Raw genomic sequence first — 21,052 nt, 5'->3', positions numbered from 1 at the left:
AGGAAGATAAGAAAGAAAGGAAGGAAGGAATGAAGGAAGGAAATAATGGGGGAGGGAAGGAAGGAGGGAAGGAATGAGGGAGGGGAGAAAGGAAGGAAGGAAGGAAGAAAGGGAAAGGATGGGTGTGTAGGGAAGCTGGCAATTAAGTAGGGAAGGAAGGAAGAAAGAAAGGAAAAAAGGATGGCAGGAAGGAAAGGAAGGAAGGAAGGAGTGAGGGAGGTGTGGAAGGATGGAAGGAAGGAAGGAAGGAATGGGGGAGGATAGGAAGGAAGGAATGAACGAGGGGAGAAAGGAAGGAAGAAAGGAAGGAAGGAAGGAAGGATGGCAGGAAGGAAGGCAGGAAGTAAAGGAAGGAAGGAAGAAATGAGGGAGGGGAGAAATGAAGGATGAAAGAAAGGAAAGAAGGAAGGAAGGAAGGAAGGAATGAGGGAGGGGAGAAAGGATGGAAGAAATGAAGGAAGGAAAGAAGGAAGGAAGGAAGGAAGGAAGGAAAGAAAGAGGGGAAAAGGAATGGAGGGAAGGAAGGAAGAAAAGAAGAAAGGAAGGGAGGGAAGGAAGGAAGGAAGCAAGGAAGGAAGGAAGTAAGGTAGAAAGGAAGGAAAAAAGGAAGGAAGGAAGGAAGGAAGGAAGGAAGGAAGGAAGGAAGGAAGGAAGGAAGGGAATAAAGGAATGGAAAGGAGGGGAGTGAAGGGAAGCTGGCAAGTAAGTAAAGAAGTAAGGAATAAAGAAAGGACGGAAGGAAGGAAAAAAGGAAGGAAGGAAAGAAAGAAGGAAATGAAGGAAGGAAAGGAAGGAAGGAAGACAGGAAGGAAGGGAAGGAAGGAAGGAAGCAAGGAAGGAATGAAAAAAGGAAGGAAGGAAGAGAGGAAGGAAGGAAGGAAGGAAGGCAGGAAGGAAGGAAGGAAGGAAATAAAGGAATGGAAAGGAGGGGGTGATGGGAAGCTAGCAAGTAAGTCAAGAAGTAAGGAATAAAGGAAGGAAGGAAGGAAGGTAAGGAAGGAAGGAAGGCAAAAAGGAAGGAAGGATGGAAGGAAAGAAGGTAAGGAAGGAAGGAAAAAAGGAAGGAGGGAAGGAAGAACGGATGGAAGGAAGGAAAAAAGGAAGGAAGGAAATAAAGGAATGGAAAGAAGGGGAGTGAAGGGAAGCTGGCAAGTAAGTAAAGAAGTAAGTAAGGAAGGAAGGAAGGAAGGAAGGAAAAAAGGAAGGAAGAATGGAAGGAAAAAAGGAAGGAAGGAAAAAAGGAATCAAGGAAGGAAGAAAGGAAGGAAGGAAGGATGGCAAGAAGGAAGGAAGAAAGAGAAAGGATGGGAGTGAAGGGAAGCTGGCAATTAAGTAGGGAAGGAAGGAAGAAAGAAAGGAAAAAAGGATGGCAGGAAGGAAAGGAAGGAAGGAGTGAGGGAGGTGAGGAAGGAAGGAAGGAAGGAATGGGGGAGGGTAGGAAGGAAGGAATGAAGGAGGGGAGAAAGGAAGGAAGAAAGGAAGGAAGGAAGGAAGGAAGGATGGCAGGAAGGAAGGAAGAAAGAAAAAGGATGGGAGTGAAGGGAAGCTGGCAAAAAAAGTAGGGAAGGAAGGAAGGAAGGAAGAAAGGAAGGAAGGCAGGAAGTAAAGGAAGGAAGGAAGAAATGAGGGAGGGGAGAAATGAAGGATGAAGGAAAGGAAAGAAGGAAGGAAGGAAGGAAGGAAAGAAGGAAGGAAGGAAGTAAGGAAGGAAGGAAGGAAGAGAAAGGAGGGGAGTGAAGGAAACCTGGCAAGTAGGTAGTGAAGGAAGAAAGGAAGGAATGATGGAGGTGAGGAAGGAAGGAAGGAAGGAATGAGGGAGGGGAGAAAGGAAGGAAGGAAGAAAGGAAGGAAGGAAGGAAGGAAGGTTGGAAGGAGGGGAGGAAGGAAGGAAGGAATGAGGGAGGGGAGAAAGGAAGGAAGAAATTAAGGAAGAAAGGAGGGAAGGAAGGATGGAAGGAAAGAAGGAAGGAAGGAAGGAAGGAAGGAAGGAAAGAAGGAGGGGAAAAAGGAAGGGAGGGAAGAAAGGAAGGAAGACAGGAAGGGAAAGAAGGAAGTAAACAAGTAAGGAAGGAAAAAAGGAAGGAAGGAAGAAAGAAAGGGAATAAAGGAATGGAAAGGAGGGGAGTGAAGGGAAGCTGGCAAGTAAGTAAAGAAGAAATAAATGAGGAAAGGAAGGAAGGAAAGATAGAAGGAAGGAAGATATGAAGAAAAGGAAGGAAGGAATGAAGGAAGGAATGGGGGAGGGAAGTAAGGAAGGAATGAGGGAGGGGAGAAAGGAAGGAAGAAAGGAAGGAAGGAAGGAAGGAAGGAAGGAAGGAAGGAAGGAAAGAAGGACAGGAAGGAAGGAAGGAAAAAAAAGGAATGGAAGGAAGGGGAGTGAAGGGAAGCTGCCTAGTAAGAAAAGAAGGAAGGTATAAAAAAAAAAAGAAGAAAGGAAGGATGGAAGGAAGGAATATAGGAAAGAAGGGAAAGGAAGGAAGGATGGAAGTAACAAAGGAAGGAGGTTAAAAAGGAAGGAAGGAAGGAAGGAAGGAATGGAATAAAGGAATGGAAAGGAGGGGAGTGAAGGGAAGCTGGCAAGTAAGTAAAGAAGGAATAAATGAGGAAAGGAAGGAAGGAAAGATGGAAGGAATAAAGATAAGAAGGAAAGGAAGGAAGGAATGAAGGAAGGAAGAAATTGGGGAGGGAAGGAAGGAGGGAAGGAATGAGGGAGGGGAGAAAGGAATGAAGAAAGGAAGGAAGGAAGGAAGGAAGGAAGGATGGCAGGAAGGAAGGAAGGAAGGAAGGAAGGAAGGAAGGAAGGGAAAGGGATGGGAGTGAAGGGAAGCTTGGCAATTAAGTAGGGAAGGTAGGAAGAAAGAAAGGAAAAAAGGATGGTAGGAAGTAAAGGAAGGAAGGAAGGAGTGAGGGAGGTGAGGAATGAAGGAAGAAAGAAAGGAAGGAAGGAATGGGGGAGGGAAGGAAGGAAGGAATGAGGGAGGGGAGAAAGGAAGGAAGGAAGAAAGGAAGGAAGGAATTAAGGAAGGAAGGAAGGATGGCAGGAAGAAAGGAAGGAAGAAAGGGAAAGGATGGGAGTGAAGGGAAGGCGGCAATTAAGTAGGAAAGGAAGGAAGAAAGAAAGGAAAAAAGTATGTCAGGAAAGAAAGGAAGGAAGGTAGGAGTGAGGGAGGTGAGGAAGGAAGGAAGAAAGAAAGGAAGGAAGGAATGGGGGAGGGAAGGAAGGAAGGAAGGAATGAGGGAGGGGAGAAAGGAATGAAGGAAGAAAGGAATTAAGGAAGGAAGGAAGGAAGGATGGCAGGAAGGAAGGAAGGAAGGAAGAAAGGGAAAGGATGGGAGTGAAGGGAAGCTGGCAATTAAGTAGGGAAGGAAGGAAGAAAGAAGGAAAGGAAGGAAGGAAGGAGTGAGGGAGGTGAGGAAGGAAGGAAGGAAGGGAGGAAGAAAGACAGGAATGAAGGACGGAAGGAAGGAAGGGAAAGGAGGGAAGGTGAAGGAATCCTGGCAAGTAGGTAGGAAGGAAAGAAGGAAGGCAGGCAAGAAGGAAAAAAGGAAGGAAGGATGGAAGGAAAGAAGGAAAGGAAGGAAGGAAAAAAGGAAGGAAGGAAGGAAGGAAAGGAAGGAAGGAAGGAAGGAAAAAAGGAAGGAAGCAAGAAAGGAAGGAAGGAAGGAAGGGAAAGGAGGGGAGTGAAGGGAATCTGGCAAGTAAGCAGGGAACTAATGTCATGGAAATTTTGTATTTCCAGGTCGAACTTTAAATGAGTCATATATTAGTTTTATTCATATGTCTCTCGTTTGACTTAATTAAAGCTCTGTAGGCCGCTATTGGGCCATGCGCATTTACAATGTATGTATTACAGAACTCAGCTCGGTAATCGATAAGATTTTTTTTCATTCTTTTATTAAGAAAAGTACAAAAATATTTTACAACTTTTATAATTGCACAAAAATCAAAATACATCATAAACCAAAGAACGGAATTTCTTATTCCAAAAAGGTACAGTTATCAGAAAAGCAACATATATGATCTGCATATCAAAATATAAACAATGCAAAACTGTGTATCTTGTCATTATTTTAGCTTCTTTAGTTTTCAGAAGTCTTTAGACTTGGAATCCCATACTTTCTTTAGGATTTCTTCTTTTTCGTGCTCCATATGATGTTTTCATTGTGAGTCATAATTCTCCTGACCCTATGCACTATACAATTTTTCACACCTACGACTTTCCCTGTAGAACCGCACATCCCATCACCGAAACAGTTTATACTCCTATAAAGGAATCAGACAAGCATTAGAACATAATCATAAAAGCTCTTTATCGTATTTTATCCTGGAAGACACACATCTTTAAGGAAAAAAACACCAAAATAAGGTAACTATCATATGTATCTGGCAAGAATCATGGCTTCTTGATAGCCTTATGTCACCGCCCATGCTTTCCAATATCTGCAGAGCCACGAGTCCTCTGCCACCTCAGCACCAAGTTTAATGCGATCATAATACGCAATACAGAATAAACTCACTGCACGTCCCCATCTGTATTTCACATTATGCTTTTTCATCAATTCTAATAGGGGTTTCAGTGATCTCTTTCTTCTCAGAGTCTCTGCTGTTAGATCTGCGAAAATTTGGATATCTTTCCCTCCATATGCAATATTTGTTTCTTCCTTTGATCTTTTTCCATTTCTTTTCTTTATCTACAAAGTCAAGGAATTTAACAATTATATCTCTTGGTTTTTCTGATCTTTTTTCTTCTTGATATTTTCCTATCCTATAGACTCCATCCAATTTAAACGTCTCCACGTCTGGTTTATCCATTATGGAACTCAAAATTTTGTCAATTAGTTCTTTTAAATCTTCTCCCTTTGTCAACTCTGTGACTCCTCCTACTCTAAGATTATTTCTCCTTTCTCTTTTTTCTTGTTCTTCCATCATAAAAAGCAGTATTTTTTGTTCTTTTCTATCTTCTTTTATCCATTTCTCTAATTTTGGGACAATTTGGGAATGAATTTGAACCTTTTCCTCCATTTCCTCCACCCTAGTTAACATTTGCCCCAATTCTTCCCGAATTGTCCCCATCTCTTGCTTTATTGATTTTTCCAGATTTTTGAACATCTCCGCCATTTCCTTTTTATTAGGTATTTGCAGATCTCTTTCAATTTCTCTTGATTCAATCCCTTCCTTTAATTGTTGACGGTCCCAGGGATAGTCTCGAGCGGTAGTGCGCCGGCAGCAGCATGGGAAAGGCAAAGAAGACGAGGAAGTATGTGGTGATGAAGCGGAGAATCTCCCTCACCGACCAGCGCATCAAGGAGAAAGACCGGGCCAAACCGCAGCGGAAGAAGGAGAAGGATCCCAGTGCAATTAAAGAGCGAGAAGTTCCTCAGGTGCCATCCTGTCTCTTTTTCCAATATAATACAGACTTATTTCCAATTCACTTTTTTCACTTACTCCCAACAATCTTTCTGGGGTCAAATTTCCTTGTGATACATACTTTTTAATCGTGCTAGATTTGGAACTCTTAGACCCACTCCTTTTAGTATTTTTTCCTTTCATGTTGATTTTTAAAGCTTTACTTTTATTTTTGGAGAGATGGAATCACAGCAATATTAAGATTCCCAGAAGATATGGAAGATTTCTGTGATAAACTTGGACTGCAGAGATTAGTGATACCGGGTTGGGAAGTGGAGGAGGGAGAGTTATGTACTTTTCGGGAAGGAAAGTGGCAGCTGGTCAGAAGAGGAAACAGAGAGTCAATAGACAAGGAGAAACCAGGGAGGAGGGGGGGGAAGGTGAGCGGTCATGGGTGGAGCCGAACCCCTAGGGAGGGATCAGAGGAGGATCATGATCCAAAGGCAAAGGAGGCCTGGGATGGTATGGGGAGGGGAGGGGGGGGGGAGGCATGGGGGGAGAGGGTTAGGGAGGGTAACACTCAGCAAAAGAGAGGAGGGGAGAAGGAAAGAGAGAGATAAGAGGAGTGGGTTTATATGGAAGAAGTTCAGTTTGTAACCTATAACGTAAAGAGGCTGAGTTGCCCTGGGAAGAGATTTAGATTATTTAGGGAGTTGCAACATAGAACATCATCGGTGTTTTTTTTGCAGGATACACATCTAGAGATGGAGTCGAAGGTTAGGCTGAGGACTAGATATTTCCCGACATGGTATTATGTGGATTCATCTATTAAAAGAGCAAAAGGGGTAGCTATAGGCTTTGCAAAAAATATAAGGTTTGAGGTGGAAAAGAGAATAATAGACCCAGAGGGAAGGTTTTTGTTTCTGAGGGGTAAGTTGCAGGAAATTGAGTGTACACTGGCTAGTATATATTGCCCAAATAAGAAACCGGAGATATTTCTGAGGGAAGTATTGAAGAAATTTATGGTTTTTAAAAGGGGTCGTTTGGTAGTAGCCGGGGACTTTAATATTTGCATGGACCTACGGATGGATACCACCTCTTGTGTGAGGAGGGAGGAGAGTCGGTCCCTGAAAATATTAAAGAAATCGTTGAATGAATATCAATTAGTGGATATATGGAGAGTTAGGCATATGAAAGATAGAGATTACACATTTTTCTCACAGGTTCATGAGACTTATTCCAGATTGGATTATATATTGGTAGAACATCAATTTATAGATACTGTGGTGGAAGCAAAAATTGGAGGAAGTTCTATTTCTGATCATGCCCCAGTCGCAATGAAGTCAAGATGGGGTAGAGAGGAGAGAGGAGGATTTGCTTGGCGGATGAATGAGGCACAGAAGAATCTGGATGAGGAGATCAAGCGAAAGATCGCGATAGAAATTAAAAGATTTTTCGAAGAGAATGATACAGAGGAGGTGTCGGTTGCAATGGTGTGGGTGTGGTGTAAGGCTTATATTTGAGGATTATTCATTGCAATAGGGACAAAAAAGAAAAGAGAAAGGGGGGAAAAGATTAATAGACTCTTAAATGAAATATCCAATCTTGAACAGGCCCATAAAATGAATATATCTAAAGAGATAATGCAGGAAATAATAAAGAAAAAAGAGGAATTAGAGAAGGTAATACCCACTAGCCAGCCCTCTGGCATTTGTCCTCTTTCGAATCGTTCATAGAGAGCTGACTGCCGCAGGATATGGCTGTCGTGGCAACTTCCTGGAAACCCCGATCTGATACTCATAATGCGCTGGTGGGAGTCCACCACCACCTAAACATTTAAAGAGTGATAGCTTTTCCTGTTCCTGAACTGCTCTTCTCTCTTTTGTGGTGGTATCAGCGCAATATAATGTGTACAGTCTATGGCTCCCAGGCAATTTGGCATTCCTCCTTGTTGGAAAAATCCTAACTTCACCTCTTGCCACTCTTCCTAGGTTCTAGGGAAATAGATGCTGACGAGCTGGCGAAATAGATGCACAGAGCCGGCGACTATCCATGTCTCTTGATGGCTTTCAGAACTGGTTTCAGGAATGGGACGACTAATTCCAACAATGCGAGCACATGATGGCTGAAAGTTACCCGTAGCCAAATAATTTAGGACAGCTAATAACCTTACCATTGCAGATATGGCATTTGATCTCCTTGTCAGGGTCTCAATTTCGTCAGCTACAAGGTTGAACCCCCGAACGGTTCAGTCGAAACATGTCAACATCATTTTCAGACAGCTCATCTAGGACTACACGTGAACGAAACACACGAGGCTGTCTGATCCTAACATTTCTGATCCTATCTTGTGCAATACTAACAGCTGATGCTGCAATAGCTGTTATAGCTGTAAGGATGTCCTCCTCATTATCCATTTTTTAAGATATCTGAAAATAATAATTATTATATATATGTAATTTAAAAAATTTTCAAGCATTTTGCTATCATACATATTATATATCTTTGTGTGTGTATTAATGTACTTACACTTCAGTACATCCCCCCCCCCCGTCCATTCATCATAAATGTAGACTAAAATGTATTCAGCTACATGTCTGTGAAAAAAAAAAACACAATACATGCAAATTAATTAGTTTACTTGAAAGTTATAGTGTTTACAAATGGCGGTATATATTGCGGGATTTTTTTATTTTTAATAGTAATAGCAGCGATCAACGACTTATAGCGGGACAGCGGAGGACATTCTAACACTGGGGGGAACTGACTTGGTGTCACTGACATCCCCAATGACATTAATATAGTGATAACTATTAAAAAAAAAGGACTCACACTATAATAATGGCACTGGCCAGGAAGAGGTTAACATGAGGGGCGATGAAAGAGTTAATTATGTGCATTTTACTAGGAGGCCTTGTGTTTGTGCTTCACTGTAATCACATTGGTTTGAATGCCTGTGCTTTGCAAGCTATCCAAAACAGTGTGCATGAACTGACAGGGAGGAGAACTTTTTTGTTTAATAACAGTTCTCCATCACTGTTGTAAATGTTCAGCAATCACCCGGCACTGGCAAGTAATCACAGTGATTGACAGAAATGACCCCTTACACGGAAATAACAAATTGCATAGATATGTGATTTTGCGCAACCGTGCCATCCGGTAGCAATATTTCTGCTACAGGGCGGTCAGGAAGCATTAGATTAAACAAAAATTAAAAAATGTACAAGGATTATACTCAAAATATGAAACGTCACATGATTTGCAGGTAAGAAAGCGACAACATATTTTGCATGTGTACATAGAGATATATATATATATATATGTATCTTTACATGTATATACACACAAATATATAATACATTTTTTTTTTCTAACCTGTTCTTTGCGGCCTTGTGACATTTGCTGGAAAAAAGGAAGTAGAAGTGGATAACAGTTCTCCTTCATGGAGAATTCTCTCCTTTTTCCGTTATTCTCCACCTCTGGGCTGGAGAATCTGGGAGGGAGAATTCTGTCAAAGATCGCCAGTGAAGTGCTGAATCTGCACTTCGTAAACTGGCCGTTTCTGTGTTCTTCAATGACAGATTCTCTGAACGCTGAGATGATCAGCGGAAAACATGTTCTCCGCTGATCTCCTGAGTGTCATAAAATGTTAATGACCAGAGAATAGCTGCGATCCTCTGATTCACAGAGGAACCCATACAACACCATTTCATAAGACAACTTTCCCTCTCCAGACAACCCCACAATCATTTTATCCAAACTCGCATTCCCAAAACAAACGATAAACACTCTCCAAACTCTCGGACACCTTTCAGAATCACTCATCCCTCTCTTTCGCTGAAACACCCTTACCGGCAGACATCCACGCACCCCCATCCACGCTATATCACTCTGCCTATTTTCAATCTCTCTCATCCCCACATTCTTCCACATCCTTTCACTCTCCGCAACCGTCAAACCTCCAATCCATATCATCTCTTCTCTTTCATCCAACACTTTCAACACTTTCTTTAACTTCACGCCACTCATCCTTCTTCACCCCATCCAACCCAAACTTATGCATCCCTCTCTCAATTCTCGTATAGAACCATGGACTCCGAAAGCTTGTAAGGAGGCCTTAAGGAAGTCTCTCACAATATTACCACCCACATACCTCATCATGCATCCTGCCAAATTCTCTCTCCCGCACAACGCCACACACATCCCAATATACGCACAAACAACACTCTTTCCATACATACCATTCCTCTCCCACCTTTCATCACATTCTTCACCACTTTCTCTCTCTTAAGTTTTTCTGCCCTAAAGGACCAAAAAAAGATAAAGATCTGTCTTATAATTCTCTTCTAGACTCTATCTTGGGCGGGGAAAACCTGGCATATTTATGCCACAAGAAAGGAAAAAGTACTGCTTTTACAATTAGAACTTTACCACTGAAATTTAAAGTCCTTAAAGACCACATATTGATTTTACTTTGCACCCTCCCAGCCACATATCCTCCCAACTCTCACGCCCAAACAGATCACTCTCAAACTTAACACCTAACACTCTCACACTCCTTTACATACTTTCCAGTACTTTCCATGCTGCCCAGTCTCACCCCATTCACCAAAAAACTTGCACTCACTCTTCCCTACATTTACTTTACATCCACTTGTCATACAAAAAATGTCAATCAACAACTTCACACTCCTCAGACTTGCCACATTCTTACACACCACGGTCACGTCATCCATATTGTCTTGGAAATTCGCTTTAACGAATTTCTCCTTACCGTGAGTACTCGCAGTTGGATGCGCAGAAATCCCCCATAAAGCTGTGCGAATCTCGCTTACCACGACTTCAGCTAAACTACACGATTCCTGCCCATTTAGCTTCTGTTGAAATGTGGGTGATTGCAGCTCCTTATGAAATGATCATACGAAACCTTCAGGTTGATGGTTGAATTCACATAAGGGCCGGCTTCAGACTCAGCCCTCGGTTTTATTACAAGCACACACATGACCTCCACATGAATAAAGTCAATCCCCTCCCACCGAACAATGCAATGGGGAGTGCCCAGTACACAGTACATTCCGATTGGAGCATAGTCTTTCCTATTATCTATCACTGGTCCTCCCCCATGAGCCTTCTGAGGTCAGCAGACTTCCTCCCCTTCCCCCCCATGAGCCCTCTCTGGAGAGCATATTTCCCAGCTCCTAGCAGTATGTCCATTCTCTGTATAAGCATTCCCTAGAAATATCAGTCTACCTGGATGGGCCCGATACGATCTTTATTAAAACACATCCATCCGGATACAGTTCAGATTGGTAATGGGTTGTAAGATATGCATAAGCCTACACGCAGAGTTCGTACCGCTTGGCGCCTTGCGTTATGAAGTCCATGTGGTACTATGCTGCTGATATGTGGATACAGGCCCGCGGTCTACCGCCAGCGGCATTCGCATCGAATGCCGTGGTGGTATACATGCCGGTCTATAAGCGCAGATCTGCCATCTCATCCATTACCGAGCTGAGTACTGTAATACATACATTGTACATGCGCATGGCCCAATTGCAGCCTTCAGAGCTTTAATTAAGCCACACAAGAGACATATGAATAACACGAATATATGACACATTTAAAGTTCGACCAACAATACAAAATACAAAATTTCCATGACATCATATTTTTATCATATTCTCCTCGTGTCCCTTCTTGATCTTCTTCAGCTTGATGGGTGTAGTCTCAAAACCTCAAAGAGTTCCTGTAGTTGTCCCTGAGAATAAAGCTCCACGGGGTACCTTAAACAACAAGACCCGACGCAAACTCAACGCAAACAGGCTTGATTGAAGCGATGATCCTCCAGATCGTTGGAACCTTCACTACAGGAAGGCTCTTGCAATAACCACAAACAGACTTGTGGTATGAATAAGGCTTGTGATCCCACGGTGGTCTGGGGAGATCCAGCAGCAGATTCTCAAATTGCCCCTGCAGACGGGGCCACACAAGGCTGGTCTCGACCCAGACAGTTTTCCAAATCGCAGACACAAACCATGATGAGGCTTGAAGCTTGCTTGGAGGTCTTGGAGAATGTGGTCTTCAGGGAGATAAATTAGAGGGAAGCCAGGACGTAATCTGTAGAGAAGGTGGTTGGTTGGTGAGGTCTTCCTGGTTGGAGTGGGATCCCAGGAGCCGGGCATGGAGATGTGGTCGTCTGACCGAGCTTGGCTTACACGGTCGATGAGGCAACAGGAACATCTCACCGCGGCATATAAGAGGCAGAGGAAAAAGAGAAGCATCAGGATATACACTCCCACTTCCTTCAACCAAGATCCGATGGAGAACAGGAAATCTCCCAATCCTCCCAAACCCTTGAACGGATTCCAACCCTCACTAGCTATAGCTATAGCTTTTCCCTATAGTTCACTAACTTTGTCCATATGGGCCTGGACCTTGTCATCGGTGTCTTCTATCCAAGTACAACAATCCTCTCCGATGAACTCACAGAACCCCCCTTTGGCGGCTAAAAGATAATCAAGGGCCATCTTCTCCTGAAGCACTAAAATTCCCATCTGCCGTTGTTCTTGGGCAATTTCTCTGACAGCCTCTACGGGTTTGTTAAACATACTATCCACGATGACAGAAAAATTGTTCAAGCGCTTCATAAGTTCTATTCCCCAACCTGTCCATGAGGGGAACCAAGCCCATGCTTGGTCGCCCTCAGAGAACAGCTCCCTGCGAACTCTCCCTGCCATCCTTACCTTCTTGTGGACCATCAACTCTTCATGATCCATCACTACATAGAATGCGGGGACTAGCTTTATGAGGGCACACAAACCTTTTGTGTTCTATAGGCTGCCGAACCACACAGAAAATAGTATGGACCTGTCAGAGCAGAGCAGGAGGAGTTCCTCGTTCGGCCTCTGGCACTGAGCAACAGTTGCACAGACTGGGGGATTGCTCCCTCAGTCTGCAAATCACATCCGTCCTTCCAACACACGTGGTCTGGTTGGTCAGTGTGGTTACTCAAAAGGGAAGTCTGGTTATACAGATTGACAGTTATACCGCCCTCACAGGTGGTAGTCCCAACAAACTTGTTACCTGTGCCAAAGCTGATGTTAAAGCACACCTGAGGGTTGCCTAGCTGTCCAGTTACCCATAATGGACTGACGAGGGTCCTACAGGAGCAAGAGCTAATATTGGTGCTAAAACTGATGTTACCTGCTAAAAATGTGTCATTAAGTTCTACCGACAAATGTCTACGTGGGGGCTGACCAGGGGTCCCTTGCTTTTTCATGCCGACGCGGATGTCATATAGGGCATGAACAGCGGCCATTGCGGACATGTGACGACTGGGTGGGGGCTTAGATCATACCCAACAGTTGGTTTTGTTGGCGGTTCTGGCTAAACGCAGATGCATTTTAAATAAAAGGTTGGGGTATCTGCCGTCTTTTCCTCAAGACATACAAACAAAAAGAAAAAGGAAAATGACACCCCTCATTCTCTGGTGTAGCTGAAAAGCTTCTTGCAGTGGCTTGCGTGCACCCAGTTGTCTCGTCCCTCGAGCTTGAGTGAGGTAGGTGTCGTCAGCTGGACTTGGTATGGTCCGGTGAACCGTGGCTCGAGTCCGGTTCTTTGATGTTTCTTTTGGACGACCCAATCACCTGGCTCAATAGAAAGAACACCTGTTATTGCATTTGGATCGGGGAGCGATTCGCGAACCCGATGGTGTATCTTCTGCAGCTCCCGTTGCAGAGATTGCACATAACCTGTAAGCTGTGAATGCAAAGACGACAACTGTTGAGGAAAGTACAACCCTGTTTTGGGAGGTCCCCCAAACAACACCTCATAGGGTGACAGCCCATGTGGTTGCCGAGGGGCATTCCGGATGGAATAGAGGGCAATGGGGAGACACTCAGGCCAAGGTTTTTTGGTATCGGCCATGATTTTGGAGATCCTGTTTTTAAGGATTCCGTTGAGACGTTCAACCTTACCACTACTCTCGGGGTGATACGGGGTGTGTATCCCTTGGTTGATGTGAAGGGCTTTACATACCTCTGCAAAGATCTGTCCAGTGAAGTGTGACCCCCTATCGGACTCGATGGTTTCAGGTAGACACCAGCGGCACACAACCTCAGACAGGATTTTCTTCGCCGTGGTACTAGCGTTGGCACATGTGACGGACCACGCTTCAGGCCAGCCTGAAAACATATCTACACAGACCAAGGCGTATTCGTACGGCCCACTCTTTGGTAACGAGATGTAATCGATCTGGATGCGTTGGAAGGGGCGTTCAGGTTTTGGTGAGTGCCTTTGGGGTATTACTACCGTTCTGCCAGGGTTGTGTAGGGCACAAACTAGGCAAGAAGCTGCAAAGGTAGCTGCAGCAGTACTGAACCCAGGTGCAATCCAATGCTCGTCTACCAACGCACACATAGCCGTCTTAGATTGGTGCCCAGGGTAGTGAGCCAAGTGGGCCATCATGGGGAAAAGGGACTTTGGCAAACACCATCTTTTGTTCAGGCACCAAATGTCATTCGACCCTTGGGAGGCTCCTGCTGCTGTCCATCTAGCCTTCTCCTGCAAACCCGCCTGCGATTGCAGTTTTTTAAACTCGTCTAACGAAACCTCTGAAGGGATGGCCAGCATCAGAACCCCCCTTTCCTGAACCAGTGCACCGGCCTTTGCCGGCGTTTCCACATGCCTCCACACTAGTCTCAGTGGTATGAGCCTTCACCTTAAGAACAGCAATCTCCCGTGGCAGGCCGAAAGCAATGAACAACCTGTCAATCAGTTCTGCATGCTTCACCGGTTTACCTGAACTTGTGAGAAATCCCTTCGCTTTCCAGATGGGACCAAAGTCATGTGCAATACCAAACGCGTACCTCGAATCCGTATACACATTAATCCTCTGACCTTCATGTAACTCACATGCCCTGGCCAGTGCCCACAGCTCAGCTTCCTGAGCTGACATATGTACGTTCAGAGAGCCCTTTTCCACAACATCACTTTCAGTCGTGGGGCTTACCGTCTTGGGTGTAGTACCTGGACCCATCGACAAAAAGATTTTTCACTTCCGGTAGTGCCGTTTCCTTCACTGGGCTGATCGCCGCTGACTCCAGTTCCATCAAAGAAATGCAGTTGTGTCCTTTGGAAGAGAGGTTAGTAGTGGACAAAGAAGGCATGTTAGTAGAAGAGGTGTTGGTATTGTTAGTCGGGTTGCAGGATTTAGCACTGTCTTTGTTGTCCTCCCCCCCTTCTCGTCTTCCAACACAGGAAGAAGAGAAGCTGGGTTAAGAATAGTGCATCGTTTGATAGAGAGGTTAGTAGGAGTTAGGAGGGCTACCTCGTATTTGGTCAATCTTGCTGCAGAGAGATGTTTAGTTTGGACCTGGTTTAGGATCTCTTGCACCGAGTGCGGAGTGTAGAGTGTGAGGGGTGAATCCAAAATGATGTCACCCACTTTTTGGACAAGGACAGCACAAGCAGCCACTGCCCTCACACAACCCGGGGACCCTTTGATGACTGGGTCCAGAGCGGTCGATAGGTACATGATGGGGTGGTACTTGGTTCCGTGAAGTTGGGTTAGTACTCCGGTTGCATGGCCCTGACTTTCGTGACAGAAAAGGTAGAAAGGTAGGTCATAGTTGGATAGACCTAGGGCTGGTGCTATTGAGAGTTCCTGAGTCAAATCTTGAAGAGTTGACCAGTCGTCATCTGACATTTGAAAAGGTGTTTTGGATGTCAGCTCATACAGGGGACCAAGTTTGCCCGAGATATTGGGGACCCAATCTCTGCAGTAGTTGATAAGGCCGAGGACGGCTCTCAGCTGACGGCGGTTTTTGGGTCTCTTTAGGTCTTGCAATGTCTGCACTCTTTGGGTTGTTAGGTGCCTGGTGCCCTGAGAAATACAATGCCCCAAGAAGATGACTTTCTCCTGGCAGAGTTGTAATTTCTCCTTGCTGGCCTTGTTGCCCGTTGACGCCACATGGTTGAGTAATGAAACAGTATGTTGATAACAATCCTTTTTAGTGGGACAGCAGAGGAGCAAGTCATCAACATACTGTAACAATACCACCTCTGGATTCAATGGGGTCCACTGATCTAACACGATTTTCAGCTTGCAGCTGTATTCCGAGGGACTGGTTACCGCCCCCTGGGGGAGACGGGTCCAGGTAAGTTGTCGGCCCTGGAAGGAGAAGGCAAAAAGGTACTGACACTGGGGATCCAGGGGTACCGAGAAAAACGCATTTGACAGATCAATGAAGGTAAAATTTTTTGCATTGGGTGTGTGGATTGGGCACCAAAGGGGCATCACTGATGATGATTTTGTTTACCGCTCTCAGGTCATGTACCAGCCGGTAGGTGGTCGGTTGACCCGGTGCTGTCTTTTTGGCTACTGGGAATAATGGTGTGTTACACGGCGACTGGGTTGGGGTGAGGACCTTTATCTGTAGATAATGGTCGATCTGGGTTTTTAGGCTGTCCATTTGAGCTACACTTAAAGGATATTGTGGTAGTTGTGGTAATACGCTTCCTGGTCTGATGTTGACTGTAGTTGGAGGTACCGGCAAGAGACCCACATCATATTTATCTGCCGCCCAAACTTTGGGGTCAACTTCAGCCAATACGTCCAACTCCAGACAATATGTAGCCTCGGTGAGATAAGGTAGGGCCAACAATGTGCACAGTCTTTCTTCCGACAGGGCACTACTCACCACAACACCCGATGGGGTGAACTCAATGACAGCTTGAATGTCTGACAAGATGTCCGTTCCCAAAAGATTGATGGGGACGTCATCTGAGACCAGCACTGACCTGACAGCCTCAGTGTGCAGACCTAACCTGCAATGGAGTGGTTTGGTGGACTGTAGAGACACCATTTGACCTGTGAGACCTACCGTCGGTGTGCTTTACCCTGAGAGGGGTACCTTGCCTTGGATGTCCTGTTTTCGCAAGACTGTTCTGGCTGCACCGGTGTCGATGAGGCAAGGGAGGGGATATTTTAATTCCTCGAGAAAAAGATGGATCTGGGCCGACACCCTGTGCATTGGGAGGATCTTAAAATTGCTGCACCCTGACTGGCCTCGGTCCGGGAAGAGTGCAAGGGCTTGCCCAGCTTCATCGGTGGGCTTAGATTAACCACCTCGCTTACTGCACCTTCAGGTTTGAGGTCCCTCAGATCAGGGTATAGCTGGGGGGCAGGGGTCTGATCAGTGGTTCGTAGCACTTTGATGCAATCCGCCCTGTTTCTTAACCGGGTGTCTATTCCCCTTGATTCACAGATAGTCTGCAAATCGGTTGTTGAGAAGACTTCGTAGTTGGAAACAGAAGGAGCTGGGGTGAAGCAGGGAGAAGGGAGAGGTAGAGGCTGAGGCATAGAGACAGAAGACACGAAAGGTACGTCAAGAGTGACATCACTAGCAGAAGAGACAGGTGCAGTTATACTTCTCTCAGCCACTGTTGGTTGATCGGGAACCCCAGCAGACCCTGATCCTGCCTGCCTTAGTAGAGTCAGCCCTGAAAGAGCTTCCTCCACCTCTGACACCGGATCCTCCTGTTTTATTCCCTCTGGAGGCCAGGTATACATCACCTGGTTCTTCCGGACAGACACCAGTTTATGTATGCCCTGCTTCCCTAATCGGATTGACCTGTGAAGCCATAGCTGTGCGATCTCTAGTTCTGATGCCTGCATCTGTGGTCCAAATTCAGAGATGAATTTTTCCCACCTCCATGCGTCAAATGTACCTTCCCAGGGAATTTCCCATCTGGTACCCTTCGACCATTTATTCCACCTTTTGAGGGGTTCTGTAGACCTTCCCCCCAAACTCACCTTCATCAGTTGTGCAGCTGTCCTTACCCTGAAGAGGGCTGGCTCCCCCTCTCTCTTCATGGACTGACTACTGCCCATCATGACTAGTCACGGGTACCTGTTTACCCCCTGGAGCACTCGGTGGGATCCTACCGAGAGGCCTGATTCCACCACTTTCCCAGCACAGCGTAATTTATGTGATACTTACCCGAAGCGCATCAAGTGGCGGTCAGACTGAGAGCACACCTATCAATCCCACAGCGCAATTTATGTGATCCTGACCACCCGAAGTGTTTGTGGTAACCAGGCTAAGCGTTACACTTCCCTGGACCGCCCACTTGCACAGCGTAATTTATGTGGTTCTCATCACCCACTGTGTTTGGCAGGCCACACCGCACAATGATGAAAGTGGCTTTTCTCTCCCTGCACACAGTAGCTAACACCAGTCAAAACAAAAGGAGGGGTTCTTGGATGTTACTTAGGGGTCACTGGTTGGCCGGAAACCTGCTAACTGACCTTTAGGAAATTTGTGTAAAGAAAAAACTTTCCTAATACACAGAAAAAACCCTTTTCAACCTGAAAAACCATTAAAAAGGACAAAGTGGATCCTTATGAAAAACACGGGACGTTTCACAGTAAAACAATTACACAGAGGTAAACCGAAAAACTGCGCCAAAAGTAACCTTGTTGCTGACGCAAAAATCACTCCTATCAGCGCCTCTAAACGACCTGCGCTACACACGCAATCTTCGCTGCAACCACCTAAAACCGTTTACACAAAAAGTCTGCTGGATGCGAAACACGCAACGCAGCAGCTTTAAAACAAACCCGCTTTACAATAAGGAGCTATTTTTAACAAGAAATCTATGTGCAAAAACCCAGACTTCACTGCGCTCACTAAATGTGGAACATTCGAGGGAAAAACTCGCTTAACACACTTTAAATTGGCTGGCAATACGCAAATTTAAAGCTAAAAGCAAACAAATTAAACTGTAAAAAAATTTGGATTACAAACACAAAATGGGTCAAATGCATATAGGAAACTTCATGCACATTGCATAGAGATCATTGACACTCAAAGCGAAACTTGGAAAAAGGAATGGTGGAGAAGCCACATGGCATTCACAACTGGTTGCCAAACAAAGCAGCACATGTGGTTAGTCAAGAAAATGGCCCCCCACAGGGAAGCACATGGTAGAAACTAGCCTCAAAATTGCCTCTAACTTCTTACATAAAAAAAGACTTTTGGACAGAACATACACTGGACAATTACATACACACAAAGATCTTACAACAGTTAACAATTAACCTAAGCCTTTCAGCACTGTAATAATTACCTCACGTGGAGGGGGGTAAAACAATCACCACAGTACCTACAACCTGCAAATACTTACCTAACACTATGCAACAACTTTTACCCACTAAAACATATACCCGTTTAATTTTTGGTTGGAAGATTTTTAAACTTGACCAAATCCAGCCAACCAAACCCACCCCTCTGCTGCTCTCAGCAGAGAAAACCCTCGTCTTTCACCCACAGATCAAGATTTTAGGACAAAGCTAAACGGTAAATCTTGTTAGCTAACAGAGAGCGAAATCAGCCACACGAGCGCGCAAAAAGCGATCCTCTTAATGGCAGAGAGACCTGAAATGTGCCGGCATACTTTTTGCTAGTTCATAATGGCTCATTCCCCCCTCGTGCTTGGTTAGCTATCCCAGAATACGCGTTAGTATCCACCAGGCTCGCCAAACTGTCTTGGAAATTCGCTTTAACGAATTTCTCCTTACCGTGAGTACTCGCAGTTGGATGCGCAGAAATCCCCCATAAAGCTGTGCGAATCTCGCTTACCACGACTGCAGCTAAACTACACGATTCCTGCCCATCCAACTACTTTAGCTTCTGTTGAAATGTGGGTGATTGGAGCTCCTTATACCTGGAAATGATCATAAGACACCTTCAGGTTGATGGTTGAATTCACATAAGGGCCGGCTTCAGACTCAGCCCTCGGTTTTATTACAAGCACACACATGCCCCCCACATGAATAAAGTCAATCCCCTCCCACCGAACAATGCAATGGGGAGTGCCTATACACAGGATGTACATTCCGATTGGAGTCTTTCCTATTATCTATCACTGGTCCTCCCCCATGAGCCTTCTGAGGTCAGCAGACTTCCTCCCCTACCCCCCATGAGCCCTCTCTGGAGAGCATATTTCCCAGCTCCTAGCAGAATGTCCATTCTCTGTACAAGCATTCCCTAGAAATATCAGTCTGTACCTGGATGGGCCCGATACGATCTTTATTAAAACACATCCATCCGGATACAGTTCAGATTGGTAATGGGTTGTAAGATATGCATAAGCCTACACGCGGAGTTTGTACCGCTTGGCGCTTTGCGTTATTAAGTCCATGTGGTACTATGCTGCTGATTCGCATCGAATACCATGGTGGTATACACGCCGGTCTATAAGCGCAGATCTGCCATCTCATCCATTACCGAGCTGAGTACTGTAATACATACATTGTACATGCGCATGGCCCAATTGCAGCCTTCAGAGCTTTAATTAAGCCACACGAGAGACATATGAATAACACGAATATATGACACATTTAAAGTTTGACCAACAATACAAAATTTCCATGACATTATAACCAATAACTTTCAACATTCTCCCTCCACTACCAGGTATCACCAAGCCATTCCATTGCAATCAATCTTATTAAAGGTTCTATTACACATACAAAAAATACGGGGGATAACGGGCACCCCTTTCTCACACCCGACTGTACATTCACGCCCTCAGACACCCATCCATTAGCCTGTATTCTACTCGTGATACCTGCATACAATGCTTTTACCCACCCAATCATCTGCGCAGGCACTCACATTTTCTCCAACACCGCAGACATAAAATCATGCGCCACCCTATCATACGCTTTCTCAAAGTCTATCGCTAACACAGCCGCACCTTGCTTTAGCTCAGGCAAACGCTTTCTTAAAAAAGAACTCATCAGAACACTGCATTTCTCATCAGTCTTCATACTTACTTCACACTCAATCCGGCCATGATCCGTGAACGGTGCCCGCTGAACGGCAAAGGGATCTGTCACGAAGTCTCTAGACAAAAAACAAAAGTCAATACGAGAGCTAACTGTATTATTGGCAGATAAATATGTCAATCCTTTATTTTTCCCGGCATCTGCCAGACCAAGATCTGTGTCTTTAGGAGTTTCCCAGACCTGTCAACACCACCACCAACACCTCCCCCCCCCCACCCCTCTCCCTCCCTCCCACCACCCCTTCGCACCCTATCCCCCACACCCAACACACAATTAAAGTCTCCACAGACTATCAGGGGCTCCCTGCCCCCCAAAAAGAGCCGCAGCTTCTCAAAAAAGGAAATTCTATCCTTTTTAACTGAGGGGGCATATATGTATAACAAGATCCCAACACCTTCATTGTTTTTGAGAACCCGCCGACCATAAGGCTGGACCATGTACCCAATTCCTCTGATGAGGCTCATCCTGCAGGAGAAGGAAATGTATGTCCCCTGGTACTAAGGACAAGAATCTCAATACTGCCGCCCTTCTAGGCGCAGACACTACATTCCTCACATTCAAAGATGAGATCTTTAGTTTCATTCCAGCCTGAAAGAGAAAAAAAGGTCATACACACACATATAGCATCAAGTTTCTGCCCCAATAGCAGCAAGCCGTGCTATGTTATACGCGGCAAGGCCGAGGGCGCTGGTCCCTTACTTCCTCTACCTCTCAGCAGCAACCAAGGATGATGAAGGACGGAAAGGAGGGAAGATGGAAAGGAAAGGGAAGAGAAGAAGAGGGAGGCAAAAAGAGAAAGGGGGAAATAAGGATGGAAATAATTAAGAAAGGAAGGGAGAGAAGACAGAAAA

The 21,052-nt window shown here is 45.1% G+C and overlaps 1 long non-coding RNA gene across 1 annotated transcript; it reads right to left on the bottom strand.

Moving 5' to 3' along the window:
• Nucleotides 1–3,866: 3,866 nt before the first annotated feature.
• LOC149433266 (uncharacterized) lies at nt 3,867–20,393 on the bottom strand. Its single transcript, XR_016308857.1, has 2 exons — nt 20,190–20,393; nt 3,867–4,264 (listed from the first exon to the last, which is right to left on the bottom strand). It is a non-coding gene; the product is annotated as an uncharacterized LOC149433266 (long non-coding RNA).
• Between the last annotated feature and the right edge of the window lie 659 nt (nt 20,394–21,052).

This window comes from Staurois parvus, unplaced genomic scaffold (assembly GCF_062004578.1).
Source record: "Staurois parvus isolate SC_StPar_1 unplaced genomic scaffold, SC_StPar_1.0 ptg001921l, whole genome shotgun sequence".
Lineage (NCBI taxonomy): Eukaryota > Metazoa > Chordata > Amphibia > Anura > Ranidae > Staurois > Staurois parvus.
This window is presented reverse-complemented; position numbering and strand designations above follow the sequence as displayed.